The sequence below is a fragment of the Hibiscus syriacus genome, unplaced genomic scaffold, assembly GCF_006381635.1.
Source record: "Hibiscus syriacus cultivar Baekdansim isolate YM2019G1 unplaced genomic scaffold, ASM638163v2 tig00005939_pilon, whole genome shotgun sequence".
In the NCBI taxonomy this organism is placed as follows: domain Eukaryota; kingdom Viridiplantae; phylum Streptophyta; class Magnoliopsida; order Malvales; family Malvaceae; genus Hibiscus; species Hibiscus syriacus.
The window spans coordinates 104,678-113,801 of NW_024062073.1; the positions used below are offsets into that span (position 1 = coordinate 104,678).

Consider the following 9,124-nt stretch of genomic DNA (forward strand, 5'->3'; position numbering starts at 1 on the left):
CCTAAATATCATAACATGCTAAACTATAAATTAAAAAAATGTACATATACACATTAAAAATGACTAAATTAAATAAATGTAAAATTCAGTTTGCAAATCAAAAATAAACCAAGGACCTAAATATAAGAATATGCAAAAACAAGGGACCTATACATGAAAAACCTAACAAAATTATAACTAAAATTAAAATTTGAAAAACAGCAAAATTAAGACAAACACAAAAGGTTAAATTCTAAAATAGTCCTAAAGATGACTAAGGTGTAAAAATGTATACACTTGGAGGACTAAAAACCTAAATTAACCTAAAAACCTAACATATAACCTAACTAAAACAACCCTAAACTAATTGACCAACATACACAGCTAGCTCTCTTCCTCTCCCTTCTTATCAACCACGCACGGCGCTGCTCCCTCCTTTGAACACCGCCGCCGTCGTTCAGCCACCATATCTCGGTGGCCTCTTCTAATCACAACCGTCATCCATTTCTTTCTCTCACACCTCTCACACATGGCCAAAGTTTTACAACCCCTCTACAATTCTTAATCGAGAGTTTCAAAACTCTCTATGTCATACATCGACTCCAACCAGAATCTGACCAAAATAGTAATCGGGCTCACCGCTGAAACCCCTCTACTCTCCAGGCTAACCTAAACTCAAAAAAATATCCATATCCTCCTTCATCTCCCTCTCGATCGCTCACCTCTTCAACCCCGACACCCGACGCTCGGCCAAGGTAAATTTTCACTTTCGTCAGGAATTAAAGTAAGTAATCAGAGGTATAGTCATTGGGTAAAATGATGAAAAGTTCTAAGGACTTATGATTAATTTTAGGAGCTATGCGGATAAGAGGAAGAAGTGAAGCTGATCGATTTCTGGGAGTAATTTATAATGGATAAGGATACAGGCAATGGTGGGCACTGACGAAAGAACAGAGGGATCGGGTTATGAAGATTAAATCCATTTGAAGAGTTGCTATGCTAGCTTTGGGTTTTTGGTGCTTTTGAGGAATGCTTGGGTAATTTCTATTGTTCCCATGTAAACACGATTGAGGGGGAGAAGGTTATGGGTTTTTAGATTAAACTATTAATTGCTAAAGAAAGGGTGAGTCAAAGTTTAAAAAAAAAATTGCCACTGCTTCCTTGACTTTTGACTAGAACCCAAAAAACCGAACCTAAATCCTTTTACTTGTTTAATTTATTTTCTCGTTGGTTGTTTAATGCGAATTTATTTGATTTAATAACGCTAACCTCAGTCCCTAAATTCTGGCCATACAACCCCGAACGACTAGGATGGAACCACCGAGATTCTACCATTGTTCACAATTACGGTAATTTTCTAATCCCTTTCTCTATTATTCTTTATGCTTTACAAGAAAAACAACAAGCCACATATAACATTGCTATATGTTTCGGATAATAAAGAAGATAATGAAAATAACCTGCTTTCGAATTGCTTAGATTGCTTTAGAAAGAAATAGGGAAGACCCTTGTTACACTGCTTGATCTTTGAAAATGGAAATGTTGTTTACAATGCTTCTTTCCTCTTGTTCTACTATGTAAAAAAAATCTCCTCCCCGTTCTCTCCTTCTCCTTTTCTCCCTTCTGTAAAAATTTAAAAAAACTGATCTCCCTCTCGTATATTCTGTCCCCCCCCAGTTTCTGATGGTTAATTCCCAATAAAAACTGAACCTCTTTTCGGTTTTCTTGTCTGTTCCCATATCGTCCTCCTTTCTCTCTACCCATGATAATGTACCCCTGATCCTTGGTTAACTCCTCTTTCATGCTTATTAACTCCCTATAATCGGTTTTAGTTTTCCAGAGCTTCACGTGGATTGGAGGCTTGAATGATAATACTGCTGTTTTGGACTGATTTGGGCTTCCACTAATCCAAATTTGTATCTTGTATTGGATCTGTAAAATAAAATACGAAATTAAATAATTATTGTATACTCTATATATATTTATACGTGAACCTATATAACTACTATAAGACCATAATAATAAACATCTTTATATATTTAAAACTCAAACAAAACCCCCGGACAAAACAAGCATCTACAAACGGCAAGTGGCATGATTGAATGCATTTAAACAATTAAGTGATATGATTGATAAAAATTCAAAAATAATGATCAAAATGAAAAATGACTATAGTTAAATAGTCTCTGGTATAGCTTACTCTTAGGTGGCGTTTGGTTCGCTGAAATGTTTCTGAGGGAATTGGAATCTGTGAAGGAATTGGAATATGTCAGGAATTGGAATCCAATTCCATATTCTGTTTAGTTCGTAGATATGTCAGATGAATTTGATTTCAATAATGTAAAATGATAGAATTGCCCTTCTTGCTTTTTTGCTTTATTTTAGTTTGTTTTACAACTTACATGTAGTAATATATTATAAAAAATTAAAAAATATTAAATTTTCATTTTATTGATTGATTATTCATTTCAATAAATTATAAAATCATGCTAATAAACATCATAAGTTAAAATCATCGCAATCAAAATATGTTAATAAGTTGTCAAAAGATAGAGTAATATTTCGATACATTCCAATCGGAGTATGTTAATTAGTTACCAAAAAATATACCAAAAACTATTTTTATTCAATATATGAATTAGAAACCCGACCCGACACGAAATAATAAAAAAATTATTTGTATTTAATAAAAACATTGACTTAATTGAAAAAAATTATATATAGAGGGGTATTATTGTAATTATTCCTAAATATATAAGGTAAAATTATATATATTTTTCGGGTCGGGTCCGATTTTTTCACCCTAAACTCGAACCCGACCCGAATATCACACTTAAAAAAACCCGACCTGACTTGACCCGAATATCACACTTAAAAAACCCGACCCGAACAAAATAAAGTTTCACCCGACCCGACCCGAATATATGAATTAGAAATCCGACCCGACCCGAAATAATAAAAAATTATTTTAATTCAATAAAAACCATAACTTAATTGAAAAAATTATATATATAGGGGTATTATTGTAATTATTCCTAAATATATAAATATATATTTTCAGGTTTTTTTTTCACCCTAAACCCGAACTCGACCCGACCCAAATATCACACTTAAAAAAACCGACCCGACCAAAATAAAATTTCACCCGACCCGACCCGAATATATAAATTAGAAACCCGACCCGAAATAATAAAAAAAATATTTTATTCAATATATGAATAAGTTACCAAACGATTTATGAGGGTAGTATGGTCAAATTTCAATTCCCTCCAATAAGGGAATTGAATTCCATCCATTCTTGGATGGAATTCACTTTCCCTCATTTGATGAAAAGTTGAAGTCATGAGGGATTCTAATTCCCTCGGAAAACTTGAACCAAACATGGAAAAGTGGTGGAATTAGATTCCAATTCCCACCAATTCCAAAGGATTCATACCAACCAAACGCCACCTTAGGTTAAATCAGTTTCGTCCTACTAGTTTGTGAAACGTGCTCTTTGAAATCGTATCCAAAATATTAGTAAAAGAGATGCAAAATCTCTTATATGTGTGCATTATTTAGGCTAAGACGATTGATAACAAATAATATCAGAAGTGCTTATGAATTATTACACCCATTTTTCACTAAAAAAATTAAAAAGAATACTGTCTTAAAATTTGACATTAATTAAACCTATAATTGATCTATTGGTATTGTGATATGAATAACTCCCTTATCTAAGAGATCAATCTTTTTTATTTATCATTATCGATTATAAAACTCTATGTCGGTAATAAACTAAAGAGGAGTCGGGAATGCATGATTCAAGCCTTAATCCTTTAAAATGGGAGTGGAAATCTCACTAATAAAAATACGGCATAGTCAACCAAGGCATGTTTCAAGCCTTCAACCCAAATTATACATCAAAATAAAAAGGGTAACTGCACATTTAGTACATATATTATTAGTTTTAGTTTGTTTTAGTATTTAAATTTTTAATTTTTTAAAAAATTTTGACGTTAAATTTTGAATGGGATATTAAAATGAAGCAAAAATTAAAGTTTAGATATAATTTTTTTAAAAATTGAAAATTTAAATATTAAAACAAACTAAAACTAATAATTTAAATACTAAACACACGTAATTTATCCAAATAAAAATGATAAATTAATACAATCATACAACGAAGCTTTAGTTTTCATTATTAAAATTTCCAAGAAAACAAGCAATTGACGCACAAAAGATTTATATTTTCTGCTCGGACACTCAAAAAATAATTGTAACAGATATAATTAATAAATAGTATAACGTCTTATCATAATTATTTTTCATAGATGTGAATACAAGGTAATATACATATATATAATTTCAATTAATTGATAAAAAAATTTATATTCTACGATGTTTAAATTGAGACCTCAAAGAATAACAAAAAACATGGTTTTTAGAATCGGACCGGTTAGCGAACCGGTCATGCTACCGGTTCACTGGTTCAACCAGTTGAACCGGTTCGACCGGTCGGAAGAACCGGACGACATCATAATTATTTAAAAAATTAAATAAAAATACCAAAAAATATTTAATAAAAAATAATTTTTTATATCACAAGTATTCAAAGCAAGTCATAACATATATAAGTTAAAAACCATAAAATCAAGTGAAACAAAATGATTCAAAACTACAACAAATATTTAAGGTAAACATATTAAATAATAAATATATATATAACTATAATTAAAAAAAAAAATTTGGAGTTAAAAAATCATAACAAAATGATATTGTTTGGTTTAATTTTTTTTTTAAAAACAATCTCATATGGCTAAGAAACATAGAAGAGCATCCCAAAAGTCTAAAGAGTAAAAATATGAGAACAAAATAATCTCACATTGCTAAGAAACATAGAAGCGCATCACAACTAACTTCTATAATAGAGGTAATTGACAAAAATCATGGAGCCTTTTGGTGAGCATTGAGTGAACTATTCTTTCACTTCAATCAAGCTCGAATTTTAGGCTTCAATCGAGCTTCTAATTTTTTTTAGTTCAAGCCTTTTTGAGTTCAAGTTTCAATATTATAGTTTGAGTGAGTGATATAGCTTGTGAGTTTGAGTTGAGTTGAGCTTACTTTTAAAGTTTTCAAGTTTGAGTCGAGCTCAGCAATACTCGAGTTCGACTTGGCTCGTTTAACAAACGACGTTGTTTGGTTTAATTTTTTTTAAAAACAAAAAAACAAAAATCCCGGTTTTCCCGGTTTTTTCCGATTTTCAGCCGGTCCGGTTGGAACGGTTCAGCGGTTCTGGCCGATTCACTAATAGCGGTTCAACCGGTTTAGATTAAACCGGACTAAGCAACGGTTCCCGATTGAACCGAACGGTTTGGTCCAATTTTCAAAACAGAGACAAAAAGTCTCTAAACCATTGAAATCACTGTAAATTCGGTGTTAACTCAAATATAAAGATAAAAAAATTATATTTCTAGATAATAATATTAAGAGTAAACTACATCAGATACCATCGAACTTTAAGTGTTGTATCGTTTATCCTATTGAACTTTTGATTTTGTTAATTATAGCATTGAATTTTGATTTTCGTTTCAAAATATACCACTGAGTCGTTAAATCGTGAACAACCGAGTCAAAACGACGTCGTTTTGGTGAGGTATCTATATAGGCAGCTGTCAGTCACGTTATTGTGTCGTCAACGAGTTAACGGTTTAGTGGAATAATCGAAACGAAAATCAAAATTCAGTGTCATAATTAAAAAAAAAGAAATAAAAGTTTAATGATATAAATGATATAATACGTAAAATTCGGTAATATCTAAAATGTGATGGTGTTTTCAGTAAATAATATAAAATGTGAAATTCTTCGAGTATTCGTGCATCACCTGTGTTATATAAGGAAGAGTTTACGGCCCATTGTTTCAATTAGCAGCTCATTGATGTATTTTTGCTGGGATATAAGTAAACCTGTAGGAAGATCAACTTATTATTAGACAAAATTTGTTGAGGCCTGTATGGACAATCTTCTTAAGATAGATTCATATTCTTTTTAGTGTTTTAAGTAACGTTGGACGTCGGTCTCTCAGGATACAACAACAAAAGACCATAACTATAAGTACAAAACCAGTGATCAATCGAACACAATCTTATCTTTCTCTGTCACCAGAAAGAATGAATTTGTAAGGAATTTTCTAACTGTTTTCATATTCCAAAATTCTACACTTGTGTGTTGTAACTTGTGGCTCTAAGATTTATGCCTTACCTATAGAGGAGAGGAAATGATTGAAAGGTTAAGATCTTTTGATGAAAAATTTGTTGAAAAACTTATAAGTATAATCGAATGGATGCAACTTTAAACCAAAAAATAAATCTAATCACCAAGTAACATAGCTTATTATAACAAGTTATTCATCAATTTGATTGAATTAATTTATTATTTTTTAACATTTCTATGCCAAGAAAGTAGCTATTTTTGTTTCAACAGGTAGATGAATGCCTCAAGTTTTAGTGGATAATGGAGAAACAACAGTGTGTGATGAATTCAAATGGGATGACAAGGAGAAAAGCCATGTGTATCAGATGAAGGTGAGGTGGTATGATGGAAATGAGAAGGAGATAAGGATAAAGATGAGGACCTAGAATTAATTTTTTTATAGAAAAAAATCAATTGGTGCTTGGCTTGAGAACAAGACTGTAAATACAACAGTTGTTTGCTCATTAGCTCTGCTTTGCCTATCTTGTTCATCATTGTTAACACACTCCTATTAATAAACGCCCAAATAGTTCAAGCCATTATAGTCGTAGCATCAAATGACACCCTTGCAGCATCAAAAGACAACACTTAAAGACTGCATCACAACATCTGAAACCGAGCAGAAGGAAGAGGCTTAGTGAGGACATCAGCCACCGAAAACTGAGCTGGAATATAATTAACTTCCAATAGTTTGCTTATAACTTTCTCTCCAGCGAAATGCACATTTAAGTCTACATGCTTACCAGGGCCCCAAAGCAACGGAGGCATAAGTAACTAATTTTAAAACTAAACGATCAAAAAAAACAATGAGCAGAACTTTTACATAAAAATAAGTTCATCACTCGAACAATTTCTTCCTCAAAGCATTCCTTGAAGCAAATTCATTGATCAAATTTTCACAAGCGATTTTATCTAGCACCTCATTCTCAATTGTCACTATATCTAGTCCATTAAATCTATCTTGAGAGATAGAATTACGCAAGTAAGACTTGAGAAATTTCAACTTTGAAAAACTTATTTCGGCGCTTGCAACTGTCACCGGGATGGTCAAGAATATCATGTAATCAATAAGAGCATTGGGAAAACAATCAACGCATTTTATGATCTTTAAGAATTCAAATGCTCCCAACTTTTCTTTGGGTAAAAAGTGTTGGAGCAACTTCAACTCCACATATAAGTCACACCATGAATATCACATTTATTATCATTCTTAAGTGCTTCTTCCAGATGACTACAACAAGATTTTAAACTCGAGTCATCTAATGAGAGCAATTTGTCAAAAGCAAATAGAAAACCAAACAAATTTTCAATGTTGATCATATTGTTCAAACCTCCTATCAAGTGAGACAATTGTTTGATCAATGATGCAATTAAAAAAAATTAATCCTAAAAGACTCCTCTGCAGTTGTACAATCTCATCATCTAAATTCTCATTCAACTGCATTTTTCTTTTTATTTGACGCTTTTGAGGAAAAACTGGACCAACATCCATATCATTTGCAATTTTCTCAGCAACTTCAATAGGAAAATCATTTTCTCTATACTCTTTAAAAAATGAAATCAACTTCTTCACATCATGAATGGCAACACCAACAAACATATATTTTGACTGCATTTTTTTTCTAACTAAATTAACAGTATATAACAACTCATACCATATAAAAATAGAAACTATAAACTCAAAATCACCAAGCTCATTATTGGCTAAAGACTTAGCTTCGTTTCTAATAGAATCATCATTGTCACTTTCAGCAATTTCAAGCAAAGCTTCTCTAAAATCTGAAATTTGTAATTTTATTGCTCTTACCCTCTCAACACGATTCTCCCAACGAGAAGAAAACATCAATTTAGGAGTTAACTCTTTTACATTCTTTTGTAGAATCTCTCATCTCTTTGTGGATTTTGCAAATATTGTGTAAATACGTTATATTACACCAAAAAAGTCTCTAGTTTTTATAGAATTATTGGTCATGCCACACAATATTAAATTAAGGTTATGGGCACCATAAAGAGTGTAAAACGCTCTAGGATTGATATCTAAAAGTTTTCTTTGCACTCCTTGCTTTTTTCCTTTCATGTTTGATCCGTTATCATAACTTTAATCACGCACATCATCTACATTAAGTTCAAGTGCCTCCAATTCATGTAATAAAACATCAAAAAGTCCCTACCCAGTGGTGTTATGCACATTTAAAAGTCCTAAAAAAAAGATTCCACTACGCTAAAACAATTAGAAGAAACATTCACATATCTCAAAGTTATAGACATTTGCTCTTGGTGGTAGGCCCGACCCAATACATGTGACAGATAGGCCTTAGCCCAGGGCAACATGATTGAGGGGGCATCAGATTCTACCATGTCTTCAGTGGTGGGTTGGACTTCAAGTTCAACAGTAGAGTCGGTGCGTTGGCGTTTAGAACGTTTGTGTTGAAAACATTTTGATGTTTCGATATAACAAATTAAGTTAAATGAATTTTAAGATTTTACAAAAGATTTTCTAAGTATATTCGATATAATTATTCGAATATCAAAATATTACTCCAAATCTTTCAAATGTCATTTTTAATCTTTACTCAAGTGTAAAATTAAGTTTTAATCTTAAAATAATTTCAAAACAATTTTACAAAGTATTTTGAACCGTTTCAAAGCAAAAAAAATTCTAGATTGTCCAGAGGGAACCGTTTCCCCCCCAAGGGGGTACCGATTCCCCCTGAATGGTTTGGCTCCGAGAAAAACAGAATGCTTGGAGGGAACCGATTACCCCCTGTTTAACAGTCAAAATATTTGAATTTTACACTGCAGGAACCGATTCCCCCACGCTCCAAGCTGTTTTATTAATTATTTTCACACAATAACGACTCTATCGACTCCACTAATGATCCACAACGTTGAAGGAGTTTATAAACAAGTTTAG

At 32.1% G+C, this 9,124-nt stretch overlaps 1 long non-coding RNA gene across 1 annotated transcript; it reads left to right on the forward strand.

Annotated features, from left to right (window-relative positions):
* Positions 1-368: 368 nt before the first annotated feature.
* Positions 369-1,872, forward strand: LOC120200342. Its single transcript, XR_005523528.1, has 3 exons — positions 369-734; positions 833-1,328; positions 1,812-1,872. It is a non-coding gene; the product is annotated as an uncharacterized LOC120200342 (long non-coding RNA).
* The last annotated feature ends 7,252 nt before the right edge of the window (positions 1,873-9,124 follow it).